At 45.9% G+C, this 13,763-nt stretch overlaps 30 pseudogenes; all 30 read right to left on the reverse strand.

The window, feature by feature from the left end:
• Window positions 1–52: 52 nt before the first annotated feature.
• LOC148270169 (5S ribosomal RNA) lies at window positions 53–171 on the reverse strand (annotated as a pseudogene).
• Window positions 172–377: 206 nt separating this feature from the next.
• On the reverse strand, window positions 378–496 carry LOC148270170 (5S ribosomal RNA; annotated as a pseudogene).
• Window positions 497–701: 205 nt separating this feature from the next.
• Window positions 702–820, reverse strand: LOC148270171 (5S ribosomal RNA; annotated as a pseudogene).
• A 560-nt stretch (window positions 821–1,380) lies between these two features.
• On the reverse strand, window positions 1,381–1,499 carry LOC148270172 (5S ribosomal RNA; annotated as a pseudogene).
• A 206-nt stretch (window positions 1,500–1,705) lies between these two features.
• LOC148270173 (5S ribosomal RNA) lies at window positions 1,706–1,824 on the reverse strand (annotated as a pseudogene).
• A 559-nt stretch (window positions 1,825–2,383) lies between these two features.
• On the reverse strand, window positions 2,384–2,502 carry LOC148270174 (5S ribosomal RNA; annotated as a pseudogene).
• A 235-nt stretch (window positions 2,503–2,737) lies between these two features.
• LOC148270175 (5S ribosomal RNA) lies at window positions 2,738–2,856 on the reverse strand (annotated as a pseudogene).
• Window positions 2,857–3,061: 205 nt separating this feature from the next.
• Window positions 3,062–3,180, reverse strand: LOC148270176 (5S ribosomal RNA; annotated as a pseudogene).
• A 235-nt stretch (window positions 3,181–3,415) lies between these two features.
• On the reverse strand, window positions 3,416–3,534 carry LOC148270177 (5S ribosomal RNA; annotated as a pseudogene).
• A 560-nt stretch (window positions 3,535–4,094) lies between these two features.
• On the reverse strand, window positions 4,095–4,213 carry LOC148270178 (5S ribosomal RNA; annotated as a pseudogene).
• An 886-nt stretch (window positions 4,214–5,099) lies between these two features.
• LOC148270179 (5S ribosomal RNA) lies at window positions 5,100–5,218 on the reverse strand (annotated as a pseudogene).
• Window positions 5,219–5,424: 206 nt separating this feature from the next.
• On the reverse strand, window positions 5,425–5,543 carry LOC148270180 (5S ribosomal RNA; annotated as a pseudogene).
• Window positions 5,544–5,779: 236 nt separating this feature from the next.
• Window positions 5,780–5,898, reverse strand: LOC148270181 (5S ribosomal RNA; annotated as a pseudogene).
• Window positions 5,899–6,104: 206 nt separating this feature from the next.
• On the reverse strand, window positions 6,105–6,223 carry LOC148270182 (5S ribosomal RNA; annotated as a pseudogene).
• A 562-nt stretch (window positions 6,224–6,785) lies between these two features.
• On the reverse strand, window positions 6,786–6,904 carry LOC148270183 (5S ribosomal RNA; annotated as a pseudogene).
• A 205-nt stretch (window positions 6,905–7,109) lies between these two features.
• On the reverse strand, window positions 7,110–7,228 carry LOC148270184 (5S ribosomal RNA; annotated as a pseudogene).
• A 560-nt stretch (window positions 7,229–7,788) lies between these two features.
• On the reverse strand, window positions 7,789–7,907 carry LOC148270185 (5S ribosomal RNA; annotated as a pseudogene).
• Window positions 7,908–8,114: 207 nt separating this feature from the next.
• On the reverse strand, window positions 8,115–8,233 carry LOC148270186 (5S ribosomal RNA; annotated as a pseudogene).
• Window positions 8,234–8,467: 234 nt separating this feature from the next.
• LOC148270187 (5S ribosomal RNA) lies at window positions 8,468–8,587 on the reverse strand (annotated as a pseudogene).
• A 218-nt stretch (window positions 8,588–8,805) lies between these two features.
• On the reverse strand, window positions 8,806–8,924 carry LOC148270188 (5S ribosomal RNA; annotated as a pseudogene).
• Window positions 8,925–9,486: 562 nt separating this feature from the next.
• Window positions 9,487–9,605, reverse strand: LOC148270189 (5S ribosomal RNA; annotated as a pseudogene).
• A 204-nt stretch (window positions 9,606–9,809) lies between these two features.
• Window positions 9,810–9,928, reverse strand: LOC148270190 (5S ribosomal RNA; annotated as a pseudogene).
• A 561-nt stretch (window positions 9,929–10,489) lies between these two features.
• On the reverse strand, window positions 10,490–10,608 carry LOC148270191 (5S ribosomal RNA; annotated as a pseudogene).
• A 206-nt stretch (window positions 10,609–10,814) lies between these two features.
• LOC148270192 (5S ribosomal RNA) lies at window positions 10,815–10,933 on the reverse strand (annotated as a pseudogene).
• Window positions 10,934–11,139: 206 nt separating this feature from the next.
• On the reverse strand, window positions 11,140–11,258 carry LOC148270193 (5S ribosomal RNA; annotated as a pseudogene).
• Window positions 11,259–11,802: 544 nt separating this feature from the next.
• LOC148270194 (5S ribosomal RNA) lies at window positions 11,803–11,921 on the reverse strand (annotated as a pseudogene).
• A 206-nt stretch (window positions 11,922–12,127) lies between these two features.
• On the reverse strand, window positions 12,128–12,246 carry LOC148270195 (5S ribosomal RNA; annotated as a pseudogene).
• A 206-nt stretch (window positions 12,247–12,452) lies between these two features.
• Window positions 12,453–12,571, reverse strand: LOC148270196 (5S ribosomal RNA; annotated as a pseudogene).
• A 545-nt stretch (window positions 12,572–13,116) lies between these two features.
• Window positions 13,117–13,235, reverse strand: LOC148270197 (5S ribosomal RNA; annotated as a pseudogene).
• A 206-nt stretch (window positions 13,236–13,441) lies between these two features.
• LOC148270198 (5S ribosomal RNA) lies at window positions 13,442–13,560 on the reverse strand (annotated as a pseudogene).
• Window positions 13,561–13,763: the final 203 nt, after the last annotated feature.

Raw genomic sequence — 13,763 nt, forward strand, 5'->3', positions numbered from 1 at the left:
CGGACCATAGTTCCAGTCACGCGTAACGTCGAACGACACGTCTGAAAAAAAATTAGTGCAACACGAGGACTTCCCAGGAGGTCACCCACCCGAGTACTACTCTCGCCAAAGCACACATAACTGCGGTGTTCTTATGGGATCCGGTGCATTTTTGCTGGTATGATCGCACAAGTTTCATTTCGTGCTGAAAATACATACACTCCTTCTCCTTCCCTCCCCTGTCCCATAATTTGTTTCCTTGTCCGTTCACACTGCACCTCTCCATCTTGTTCTAATATCGATTAAAATGCCCATGCTTCTTGACTCACATTTGCGTATAAACAAGCGGACCATAGCTCCAGTCGCGCGTAACGTCGAACGACCCGTCTGAAAAAAAATTGGTGCGACACGAGGACTTCCAAGGAGTTCACCCATCTGAGTACTATTCTCGCCCAAGCACACTTAACTGCAGAGTTAAGATGGGATCCGATGCATTAGTACTGGTATGATCGCACCTCTTTAATTTCGCGCTGCAAATACATGCACTCCTTACCCTTTCTTCCCCGTCCCGTCATTTGTTTCCTGGTGCGTTCACAATTCACCTCTCCTTCTGGTTCTAATATCAATTAAAATGCCCCTGTGTCTTGACTCAAATTTGCGTATAAACCAGCTGACCATAGTTCCAGTCACGCGTAACATCGAACGACACGTCTGAAAAAAAATTAGTGCAACACGAGGACTTCCCAGGAGGTCACCCACCCGAGTACTACTCTCGCCCAAGCACACTTAACTGCAGAGTTCTGATGGGATCCAGTGCATTAGTGCTGATATGATCGCACCTATTTAATTTCGCGCTGCAAATACATACACTCCTTCTCCTTTAATCCCCCTCCCGTCATTTGTTTCCTTGTGCGTGCGCACTGCACCTCCCGTTCTCGTTCAAATATCAAGTAAAATGCCATAGCTCCGTGACTCAATTTGCGAATAAACCTGCGGACAATAATTCAAGTCACGCGCAATGTTGAAATAATCATCTGCAAAAAAATTGGTGCAACACGAGGACTTCTCAAGAGAATGGGTGAAATATAAGGACTTCACAGCAGGTCATCCATCCTAGTACTACTCTCGCCCAACCAACCTTAACTTGCAAAGTTTTGGTAGAATCCGTTGCATTAGTGCTGGTATGATCACAACTGTTTCATTTCGCGCTGCAAATACATACACTCCTTCTCATTTCTTCCCCCTCCCTTCATTTGATTCCTGGTGCGTTCTCACTTCACCTCTCATTCTTGTTCTAATATCAATTAAAATGCCCCTGCGTCTTGACTCACATTTGCGTATAAACCAGCGAACCATAGTTCCAGTCGCGCGTAACGTCGAACGACCCATCTGAAAAAAAAATGGGTGCAACACGAGAACTTCCCAGGATGTAACCCATCCTTGTACTACTTTCGCCAATGCACACTTAACTGCGGAGTTCTGATGGGATCCGGTGCATTTGTGCTGGTATGATCGTACCTGTTTCATTTCGTGCTGAAAATACATAAACTCCTTCTCCTTTCGTCCCCCGTCCCATCATTTGTTTTCTTGTGCGTTCACACTGCACCTCTCCTTCTCATTCTAATATCGATTAAAATGCCCCGGCTTCTTGACTCACGTTTGAGTATAAACCAGCAGAAAATAGTTCTAGTCGTGCGTAACGTCGAACGAAACGTCTAAAAAAATATTAGCGCCACACGAGGACTTCCTAGGAGGTCACCCATCCGAGTACTACTCTCGACCAAGCACACTTAACTGCGGAGTTCTGATGGGATCCGGTGCATTAGTGCTGGCATGATCGCACCTGTTTAATTTCGCACTGCAAATAGATACACTCATTCTCCTCTCTTCCCCCTCCCGTCATTTGTTTCCTTGTGTGTGCGCTATGCACCTCCCGTTCTCGTTAATATATCAAGTAAAATTCTACGGCGCCGTGACTCACATTTGCGAATAAACCTACGGACCATAATTCAAGTCGCGCGTAACATCGAAAGAATCATCTGCAAAAAAATGGGTGCAACACGAGGACTTCCCAAGAAAATAGGTAAAATATAAGGACTTCGTAGGAGGTAAACCATCCTAGTACTACTCTCGCACTAGTACCCTTACCTGCGGAGTTCTGATAGAATCCGTTGCATTAGTGCTGGTATGATCGCACATGTTTTATTTCGTGCTGAAAATACATGCACTCCTTCTCCTTCCATCCCCCTCCCATCATTTGTTTCCTTGTGCGTTCACACTGCACCTCTCATTCTCGTTCTAATATCGATTAAAATGCTCCTGCTTCTTAACTCACATTTGTGTATAAACCAGCGGACCATAGCTCCAGTTTTGCGTAGCGTCGAACGACCCATCTGAAAAAAAATTGGTGCGACACGAGGACTTCGCAGGAGGTCACCCATCCGAGTACTACTCTCGACCATGCACATTTAACTGCGGAGTTATGATGGGATCCAGTGCATTTGTGCTGGTATGATCGCACCTGTTTAATTTCGCGCTGTAAATACATACACTCCTTCTCCTTTCTTTCCCCTCTCGTCATTTGTTTCCTTGTGTGTGCGCACTGCACCTCCCGTTCTAGTTAATATATCAAGTAAAATTCCACGGCACCGTGACTCACATTTGCGAATAAACCTACGAACCATAATTCAAGTACCGCGTAACATGAAAAGAATCATTTGCAAAAAAATAGGTGCAACACGAGGACTTCCCAAGAAATTGGGTGAAATATAAGGATTTCGCAGGAGGTAACCCATCCAAGTACTACTCTCGCCCAAGCACCCTTACCTGCGGAGTTCTGATAGAATCCGTTGCATTAGTGCTGGTATGATCGCACCTGTTTTATTTCGTGCTGAAAATACATACACTCCTTCTCCTTCCATCCCTCTCCCATCATTTGTTTCCTTGTGTGTTCACACTGCACCTCTCCTTCTCGTTCTAATATCGATTAAAATGCCCCTGCTTCTTAACTCACATTTGCGTATAAACCAGCGGACCATAGCTCCAATCGCGCGTAATTTCGAACGACCCATCTGAAAAAAAATTGGTGCGACACGAGGACATCCGAGGAGGTCACCCATCCGAGTACTACTCTCGCCCAAGCACAATTAACTACGGAGTTCTGATGGGCTCCGGTGCATTAGTGCTTGTATGATTGCACCAAATTAATTTCTCGTGGCAAATACATAAAATCCTTCTCCTTTCTTCCCCCTCCCGTCATTTGTTTCCTTGTGCGTGCGCACTGCACCTCCTGTTCTCTTTCAAATATCAAGTAAAATGCCACGGCGTCCTGACTCACATTTGCGAATAAACCTGCGGACCATAATTCAAGTCGCGCATAACGTCGAAAGAATCATCTGTAAAAAAATGGGTGCAACACGAGGACATCCCAAGAAAATGGGTGAAATATAAGGACTTCACAGGAGGTCACCCATCCTAGTACTACTCTCGCCCAAGCACCGTTAACTATGGAGTTCGGATGGGATCCGGTGCATTTGTGCTGGTATGATCGCACCTATTTAATTTCGCACTGCAAATACATACACTCCTTCTCCTTTCTTCCCCCTCCTGTCATTTGTTTCCTAGTGCGTGCGCATTACACCTCTCGTTCTAGTTCAAATATCAAGTAAAATGCCACGGGGATGTGACTCACATTTGCGAATAAACCTGCGGACCATAATTCAAGTCGCGCGTAACGTCGAAAGAATCATCTACAAAAAAATGAGTGCAACACAAGGACTTCCGAAGAAAATGGGTGAAATATAAGGACTTCGCAGGAGGTCACCCATCCTAGTACTACTCTCACCCATGCACCCTTAACAGCGGAGTTCTTATAGAATCCGTTGCATTTGTTCTGGTATGATTGCTCATGTTTCACTCTGCGCTGCAAATACATACACTCTTTCTCCTCCCATCCCCCTTCCTGTCATTTGTTTACTTGTGCGTGCACTCTGCATCTCTCCTTCTCGTTCTAATATCAAGTAAAATGCCCCGACACCGTGACTCACCTTTGCAAATGAACCAGCGGTTCATAATTCCATTCGCGGGTAACGTCGAACGACCCATCCGAAAAAAAGTGGATGCAACACGAAGACTTCCCAGGAGGTCACCCATCCGAGTACTACTCTCGCCCAAGCAGACTTAATTGCGGAGTTCTGATTGGATCCGGTGCATTAGTGCTGGTATGATCGCACCTGTTTAATTTTGCGCTGCAAATACATTCCCTCCTTCTCCTTTCTTCCCCCTCCCGTCATTTGTTTCCTTGTGCGTGCGCACTGCACCTCCCGTTCTCGTTCAAATATCAAGTAAAATGCCACGGCGCCGTGACTCATATTTGCGAATAAACCTACGGACCATAATTTAAGTCGCGCGTAACGTCGAAAGAATCATCTGCAAAAAAATGGGTGCAACACGAGGACTTCCCAAGAAAATGGGGTAAATATAAGGACTTCGCAAGAGGTCACCCATCCTAGTACTACTCTCGCCCAAACACCCTTAACTTGCGGAGTTCTGATAGAATCCGTTTCATTAGTTCTGGTATGATCGCTCATGTTTCATTCTGCGCTGCTAATACATACACTCTTTCTCATTCCATCCCCCCTCTCGTCATTTGTTTCCTTGTGCATGCACTCTGCATCTCTCCTTCTCGTTCTAATATCAAGTAAAATGCCCGACACCGTGACTCACCATTGCGAATTGACCAGTGGTTCATAATTCCATTCGCATGTAACGTCGAACGACCCATCCGAAAAAAAATGGGTGCAACACGAGGACTTCCCAGGAGGTCTCCCATACGAGTACTACTCTCGCCGAAGCACACTTAAGTGTGGAGTTCTGATTTGATCCGATGCATTAGTTCTGGTATCATCGCACCTGTTTCATTTCCTGCTGCAAATACATACACTCCTTCTCCTTTCTTCCTCCTCCCGTCATTTGTTTCCTGGAGCGTTCACACTTCACCTCTCTTTCTCGTTCTAATATCAATTAAAATGCCCTTGCGTGTTGACTCACATTTGTGTATAAACTAGCGGACCATAGTTCCAGTCACGCGTAACGTCGAACGGCCCATCTGAAAAAAAAAATGGGTGCAATATGAGAACTTCCCAGGAGGTAACCCATCCTTGTACTGCTTTCGCCAAAGTACACTTAACTGCGTAGTTCTGATGGGATACGGTGCATTTGTGCTGGTATGATCGCACCTGTTTCATTTTGTGCTGAAAATACATACAATCCTTCTCCTTCCCTCCCTCATTCCATAAATTGTTTCCTTGTGCGTTCACACTGCACCTCTCCTTCTCGTTCTAATATCGATTAAAATGCCCCTGCTTCTTAACTCACATTTGTGTATAAACAAGCGGACCATAGTTTCAGTCGCACGTAACGTCAAACGACCCGTCTGAAAAAAAATTAGTGCGACACGAGGACTTCCTAGGAGGTCACCCATCCGAGTACTACTCTCGCCCAAGCACAATTAACTACAGAGTTCTGATGGGATCCGGTGCATTAGTGTTGGTATGATCGCACCTGTTTCATTTTGCGCTGTTAAATACATACACGCCTTCTCCTTTCTTCCCCCTCCCGTCATTTCTTTCCTTGTGCATGCGCACTGCACCTCCCGTTCTCGTTCTAATATCAAGTAAAATGCCACGGCGCCGTGACTCACATTTGCGAATAAACCTGCGGACCATAATTCAAGTCGCGCGTAACATCGAAAGAATCATCTGCAAAAAAATAGGTGCAACACGAGAACTTCTTAATAAAATGGGTGAAATATAAAGACTTCGCAGGAGGTCACCCATCCTAGTACTACTCTCGCCCAAGCACCCTTAACCGCGGAGTTCTGATAGAATCCGTTGCATTTGTGCTGGTATGATCGCACCTGTTTCATTTCGTGCTGAAAATACATACACTCCTTCTCCTTCCCTCCCCCCTCCCATCATTTGTTTCCTTGTGCGTTCACACTACACCTCTCCTTCTCATTCTAATATCGATTACGATGCCCCTGCTTCTTGACTCACATTTGCGTATAAACCAGCGGACCATAGTTCCAGTCGCGCGTAACGTCGAACGACCCGTCTGAAAAAAAATTAGTGCGACACGAGCACTTCCCAGGAGGTCACCCATACGATTACTACTCTCGCCCAAGTAGACTTAACTGCAGAGTTCTGATGGGCTCCGGGGCATTAGTGTTGGTATGATCGCACCAGTTTAATTTCGCATTGCAAATTCATACACTCCTTCTCCTTTCTTCCCCCTCCCATCATTTAATTCCTTGTGCGTGCGCACTGCATCTCTCGTTCTCGTTCTAATATCAACTAAAATGCCACGGTGCCGTAACTCACATTTGCGAATAAACCTGCAGACCATAATTCAAGTCGCGCGCAACGTCGAAAGAATCATCTACAAAAAAATTGGTGCAAGACAATGACTTCCCAAGAAAATGGGTGAAATATAAGGACTTCGCAGGAGGTCGCCCATCCTAGTACTACTCTCGCCCAAGCACCCTTAACCGCGGAGTTCTGATAGAATCCGTTGCATTAGTGCTGGTATGATCGCTCATGTTTCATTCTGCGCTGCAAATACATACACTCTTTCTCCTTCCATCCCCCCTCCCATCATTTGTTTCCTTGTGCGTTCACACTTCACCTATCTTTCTCGTTCTAATATCAATTAAAATGCCCCTGTGTCTTGACTCACATTTGCGTATAAACCAGTGGACCATAGTTCCAGTCGCGCGTAACGTCGAACGGCCCATCTGAAAAAGAAAATGGGTGCAACACGAGGACTTCCCAGGAGGTCACCCATCCAAGTACTACTCTCGCCCAAACACACTTAACTGCGGAGTGCTGATTTGATCCGGTGAATTAGTGCTGGTGTGATCGCACCTGTTTCATTTCGTGCTGCAAATACATACACTTCTTCTCCTTTCTTCCCCCTCCCGTCGTTTGTTTCCTGGTGCGTTCACACCTCACCTCTCCTTCTCGTTCTAATATCATTTAAAATGCCCTTGTAACTTAACTCATATTTGCGTATAAACCAGCGTACCATAGTTCTAGTCGCGCATAACGTCGAACGACCCGTCTAAAAAAAAATTAGTGCGACACGAGGACTTCCAATGAGGTCACGCATCCAAGTACTAGTCTCGCCCAAGCACACTTAACTGCAGAGTTCTGATGGGATCCGGTCGATTAGTGATGGTATGATCGCACCTGTTTAATTTCGCGCTGCAAATACAAACACTCCTTCTCGTTTCTTCCCCCTCCCGTCATTTGTTTCTTGTGCGTGCGCACTGCACCTCCTGTTCTCGTTCAAATATCAAGTAAAATGCCACGGTGCCGTGACTCACATTTGCGAATAAACATGCGGACCATAATTCAAGTCGCGCGTAACGTCGAAAGAATCATCTGCGAAAAAATAGGTGCAATAGGAAGACTTCCCAAGAAAATGGGTGAAATATATGGACTTCGCAAGAGGTCACCCATGCTAGTACTACTCTCGCCCAAGCACCCTTAACTTGCGGAGTTCTTATCGAATCCGTTTAATTAGTGCTGGTATGATCGCTCATGTTTCATTCTGCGCTGCAAATACATACACTCTTTCTCATTCCATTCCCCCTCCCATCATTTGTTTCCTTGTGCGTGCACTCTGCATCTCTCCTTCTCGTTTTAATATCAAGTAAAATGCCTCGGTACCGTGACTCACATTTGCGAATGAACTAGTGGTTCATAAATCCATTCGCACGTAACGTCGAACGACCCATCCGAAAAAAAATGGGTGCAACACGAGGACTTCCCAGGAGGTCACCCATCTGAGTACTACTCTCGCCCAAGCACACTTAGCTGCGGAGTTCTGATGGGATTCGGTGCATCAGTGCTAATATGATCGCACCTGTTTAATTTCGCGCTGCAAATACATACACTCCTTCTCCTTTCTTCCCCCTCCCGTCATTTGTTTCCTGGTGCGTTCACACCTCACCTCTCCTTCTCATTCTAATATCATTTAAAATGCCCCTGCGACTTAACTCATATTTTCATATAAACCAGCGGACCATACTTCGAGTCGCGCGTATCGTCGAACGATCCATCTGAAAAAAATAATGGGTGCAAGACGAGAACTTCCGAGGAGGTAACCCATCCCTGTACTACTTTCGCCAAAGCACACTTAACTGCGGAGTTCTGATGGGATCCGATGCATTAGTACTGGTGTGATCGCACCTGCTTCATTTTACGCTACAAATACATACACTCCTTCTCCTTTCTTCCCCCTCCCCTCATTTGTTACCTTGCGCGTGTGCACTGCACCTTCCATTCCCGTTCAAATATCAAGTAAAATGCCATGGCACCGTGACTCAATTTGCGAATAAACCTGCGGACCATAATTCAAGTCGCGCGTAACGTCGAAAGAATCATCTACAAAAAAATGGGTGCAACACGAGGACTTCCCAAGAAAATGGGTGAAATATAAGGACTTCGCAGGAGGTCACCCATCCTAGTACTACTCTCGCCCAAGCACCCTTCACTTGCAGAGTTCTGATAGAATCCGGTGCATTTGTGCTGGTATGATCGCACCTGTTTCATTTAGTGTTGAAAATACAAGCACTCCTTCTCCGTCCATCCCCCCTCCCGTCATTTGTTTCCTTGTGCGTGCACTCTGCATCTCTGCTTCTCGTTCTAATATCAAGTAAAATACCCCGGCACCGTGACTCACCTTTGCGAATGAACCAGCGGTTCATAATTCCATTCGCGCGTAACGTCAAACGACCCATCTGAAAAAAAATGGGTGCAACACAAGGTGCAACACGAGGACTTCCCAGGAGGTAACCCATCTGAGTACTACTCTCGCCCAAACACAATTAACTACAGAGTTCTGATGGGATTCGGTGCATTAGTGTTGGTATGATCGCACTTGTTTAATTTTGCACTGCAAATACATACACTCCTTCTCCTTTCTTCCCCCTCCCGTCATTTGTTTCTTTGTGCGTGCGCACTGCACCTCCTATTCTCGTTCTAATATTAAGTAAAATGTCACGGCGCCGTGACTCACATTTGCGAATAAACCTACGGACCATAATTCAAGTCGCGCGTAACATCGAAAGAATCATTTGCAAAAAAATAGGTGCAACACGAGGACTTCTTCATATAATGGGTGAAATATATGGATTTCGCAAGAGGTCACCCATCCTAGTACTACTCTCGCCCAAACACCCTTAACCGCGGAGTTCTGATAGAATCCGTTGCATTAGTGCTGGTATGATCGCTCATGTTTCATTCTGCGATGCAAATACATACACTCTTTCTCCTCCCATCCCCTCTACCATCATTTGTTTCCTTGTGCGTTCACACTTCACCTATCTTTCTCGTTCTAATATCAATTAAAATGCCCCTGCGTCTTGACTCACATTTGCGTATAAACCAGCGGACCATAGTTCCAGTCGCGCGTAACGTCGAACGACCCATCTGAAAAAGAAAATGGGTGCAACACGAGGACTTCCCAGGAGGTCACCCATCCAAGTACTACTCTCGCCCAAACACACTTAACTGCGGAGTGCTGATAGGATCCGGTGAATTAGTGCTGGTGTGATCACACCTGTTTCATTTCGCGCTGCAAATACATACACTCCTCCTTTCTTCCCTCTCCCGTCATTTGTTTCCTGGTGCGTTCACACCTCACCTCTCCTTCTCGTTCTAATATCATTTAAAATGCCCCTACGACTTAACTCATATTTGCGTATAAACCAGCGGACCATACTTCCAGTCGCACATAACGTCGAATGACCCATCTGAAAAAAATACTGGGTGCAAGACGAGAACTTCCCATGAGGTAACCCATCCTTGTACTACTTTCGCCAAAGCACACTTAACTGCGGAGTTCTGATGGGATCCGATGCATTAGTGCTAGTGTGATCGCACCTGTTTCATTTTGCGCTGCAAATACATACACTTCTTCTCCTTTCTTCCCCCTCTCGTCATTTGTTTCCTTGTGCGTGCGCACTGCACCTCCCGTTCTCGTTCACACATGAAGTAAAATGCCACGGCGCCGTGACTCACATTTGCGAATAAACATGCGGACCATAAATCAAGTCGCGCGTAACGTCGAAAGAATCATCTGCAAAAAAATGGGTGCAACACGAGGACTTCCCAAGAAAATTGGTGAAATATAAAGACTTCGCAAGAGGTCACCCATCCTAGTACCACTCTCGCCCAAGCACCCTTAACTTGTGGAGTTCTGATAGAATCCGTGGCATTCGTTCTGGTATGATCGCTCATGTTTCATTCTGCGCTGCAAATACATACACTCTTTCTCCTTCCATCCCCCCTCCCGTCATTTGTTTCCTTGTGCGTGCACTCTGCATCTCTCATTCTCGTTCTAATATCAAGTAAAATAACCCGGTACCGTGACTCACCTTTGCGAATGAACCAGTGGTTCATAAATCCATTCGTGCGTAACGTCGAACGACACATCCGAAAAAAAATTGGTGCAACACGAGGACTTCCCGGGAGGTCACCCATCCGAGTACTACTCTCGCCCAAGCACATTTATCTGCTGAGTTCTGATGGGATCCGGTGCATTAGTGCTAGTATGATCGCACATGTTTCATTTCGCACTACAAATACATACACTCCTTCTCCTTTCTTCCCCCTCCCGTCATTTGTTTCCTTGTGCGTGCGCACTGCACCTCCCGTTCTCGTTCAAATATCAAGTAAAATGCCCCTGCATCTTGACTCACATTTGCGTATAAACCAGCGGACCATAGTTCCAGTCACGCGTAACGTCGAACGACCCATCTGAAAGAAAAATGGGTGCAACACGAGAACTTCTCAGGAGGTAACCCATCCTTGTACTACTTTCGCCAAAGCACACTTAACTGCGGAGTTCTGATAAGATCCGGTGCATTTGTGCTGGTATGATCGCACCTGTTTCATTTCGTGCTGAAAATACATACACTCCTTCTCCTTCCCTCCCCCCTCCCATCATTTGTTTCCTTGTGCGTTCACACTGCACCTCTCCTTCTCGTTCTAATATCGATTAAAATGCCCGTGCTTCATGACTCACATTTGCGTATAAACCGGCTGACCATATTTGCATTCGCACGTAATGTCGAACGACCTATCTGTAAAAAACTTTGTGCGACACAAGAATTTTCCAGGAGGTAACCCATCCGAGTACTACTCTCGCCCAAGCACACTTAACTGCAGAGTTCTGATGGGATCCCGTGCATTAGTGCTGGTATGATCACACCTGTTTAATTTTGCGCTGCAAATACATACACTCCTTCACATTTCTTCCCACTCCTGTCATTTGTTTCCTGGTGCGTGGGCACTGCATCTCCCGTTCTCGTTCTAATATCAAGTAAAATGCCACGGCACCGTGACTCACATTTGCGAATAAACCTGCGGATCATAATTCAAGTCACGCGTAACGTCGAAAGAATCATCTGCAAAAAAATAGGTGCAACACGAGGACTTCCCAAGAAAATGGGTGAAATATAAGCACTTCGCAGGAGGTCACCCATCCTAGTACTACTCTTGCCCAAGCACCCATAACTGCGGAGTTCTGATAGAATCCGTTGCATTAGTGCTGGTATGATCGCTCATGTTTCATTATGCGCTACAAATCATTCCATCCCCCTCCCGTCATTTGTTTCCTTGTGCGTGCACTCTGAATCTCTCATTCTCATTTTAATATCAAGTAAAATGCCCCGGCACCGTGACTCACCTTTGCGAATGAATCAGCGGTTCATTATTCGATTCGCGCGTAACGTCGAGCGACCTATCCGAAAAAAAATAGGTGCAACACGAGGAATTCCCAGTAGGTCTCCCATCCGAGTACTAGTCTCGCCCAAGCACACTTAACTGCGGCGTTCTGATGGGATCCGGTGCATTAATGCTGGTATGATCGCACCTGTTTAATTTCGCGCTGCAAATACAAACACTCCTTCTCCTTTCTTCCCCCTCCCGTCATTTGTTTCCTTGTGCGTGCGCACTGCACCTCCCGTTCTCGTTCAAATATCAAGTAAAATGTCCCTGCGTCTTGACTCACTTTTGCGTATAAACCAGCGGATCATAGTTCCAGTCGTGCGTAACGTCGAACGACCCATCTGAAAGAAAAATTGGTGCAACACGAGAACTTCTCAGGAGGTAACCCATCCTTGTACTACTTTCGCCAAACCAAACTTAACTGCGGAGTTCTGATGGGATCTGTTGCATTTGTGCTGGTATGATCGCACCTGTTTCATTTTGTGCTGAAAATACATACACTCATTTTCCTTCCCTCCCCCCTCCCATCATTTGTTTGCTTATGCGTTCACACTGCACCTCTGCTTCTCGTTCTAATATCGATTAAAATGCCCATGCTTCTTGACTCACATTTGCGTATAAACCAGCTGACCATAGTTCCAATCGCGCGTAACGTCGAACGACCTGTCTGAAAAAAAATTAGTGCGACACGAAGAATTCCCAAGAAATCCCCCATCCGAGTACTACTCTCGCCCAAGCACACTAAACTACGGAGTTCTGATGGGATCCGGTGCATTAGTGCTGGCATGATCGCAACTGTTTAACTTCGCGCTGCAAATACATACACTCCTTCACATTTCTTCCCACTCCTGTCATTTGTTTCCTTGTGCGTGGGCACTGCACCTCCCGTTCTCGTTCTAATATCAAGTAAAATGCCACGGTGCCGTGACTCACATTTGCGAATAAACCTGCGGATCATAATTCAAGTCGCGCGTAAGGTTGAAAGAATCACATGCAAAATAATGGGTGCAACACGAGGACTACCCAAGAAAATGGGTGAAATATAAGGACTTCGCAGGAGGTCACCCATCTTAGTACTACTCTCGCCCAAGCACCCATAACTGTGGAGTTCTGATAGAATCCGTTGCATTAGTGCTGGTATGATCGTTCATGTTTCATTCTGCGCTGCAAATAATTCCATCCCCCCTCCCGTCATTTGTTTCCTTGTGCATGCACTCTGAATCTCTCCTTCTCATTCTAATGTCAAGTAAAATGCCCCGGCATCGTGACTCACCTTTGCGAATGAATCAGCGGTTCATTATTCCATTCGCCCGTAACGTCGAGCGACCTATCCGAAAAAAAATATATGCAACACGAGGAATTCCCAGGAGGTCACACATCTAAGTACTACTCTCGCCCAAGCAAACATAACTGCAGAGTTCTGATGGGATCCGGTGCATTAGTGCTGGTACGATCGCACCTGTTTCATTTCGCACTGCAAATACATACACTCCTTCTCATTTCTTCCCCCTCCCGTCATTTGTTTCCTGGTGCGTTCACACTTCACCTCTCCTTCACGTTCTAATATCAGTAAAACTGCCCCTGCATCTTGACTCACATTTGCGTATAAACCAGCAAACCATAATTCCAGTCACGCGTAACGTCGAACGACCCATCTGAAAGAAAAATGGGTACAACACGAGAACTTCCCAGGAGGTAACCCATCCTTGTACTACTTTCGCCAAAACAAACTTAACTGCGGAGAACTGATGGGATCCGGTGCATTAGTGCTGGTATGATCGCACCTGTTGAATTTCGCACTGCAAATACATACAATTCTTCTCCTTTCTTTCCCCTCCCATCAATTGTTTCCTTGTGCGTGCGCACTGAGCCTCCCATTCTCGTTCTAATATCAAGTAAAATGTCACGGCACCGTGACTCACATTTGTGAATAAACCTGTGCACAATAATTCAAGTCGCGCGTAACATCGAAAGAATAATCTGCAAAAA

This window comes from Carica papaya, chromosome 1, assembly GCF_054855325.1.
Source record: "Carica papaya isolate Zhongbai chromosome 1, ASM5485532v1, whole genome shotgun sequence".
NCBI classification, from domain to species: Eukaryota; Viridiplantae; Streptophyta; class Magnoliopsida; order Brassicales; family Caricaceae; genus Carica; species Carica papaya.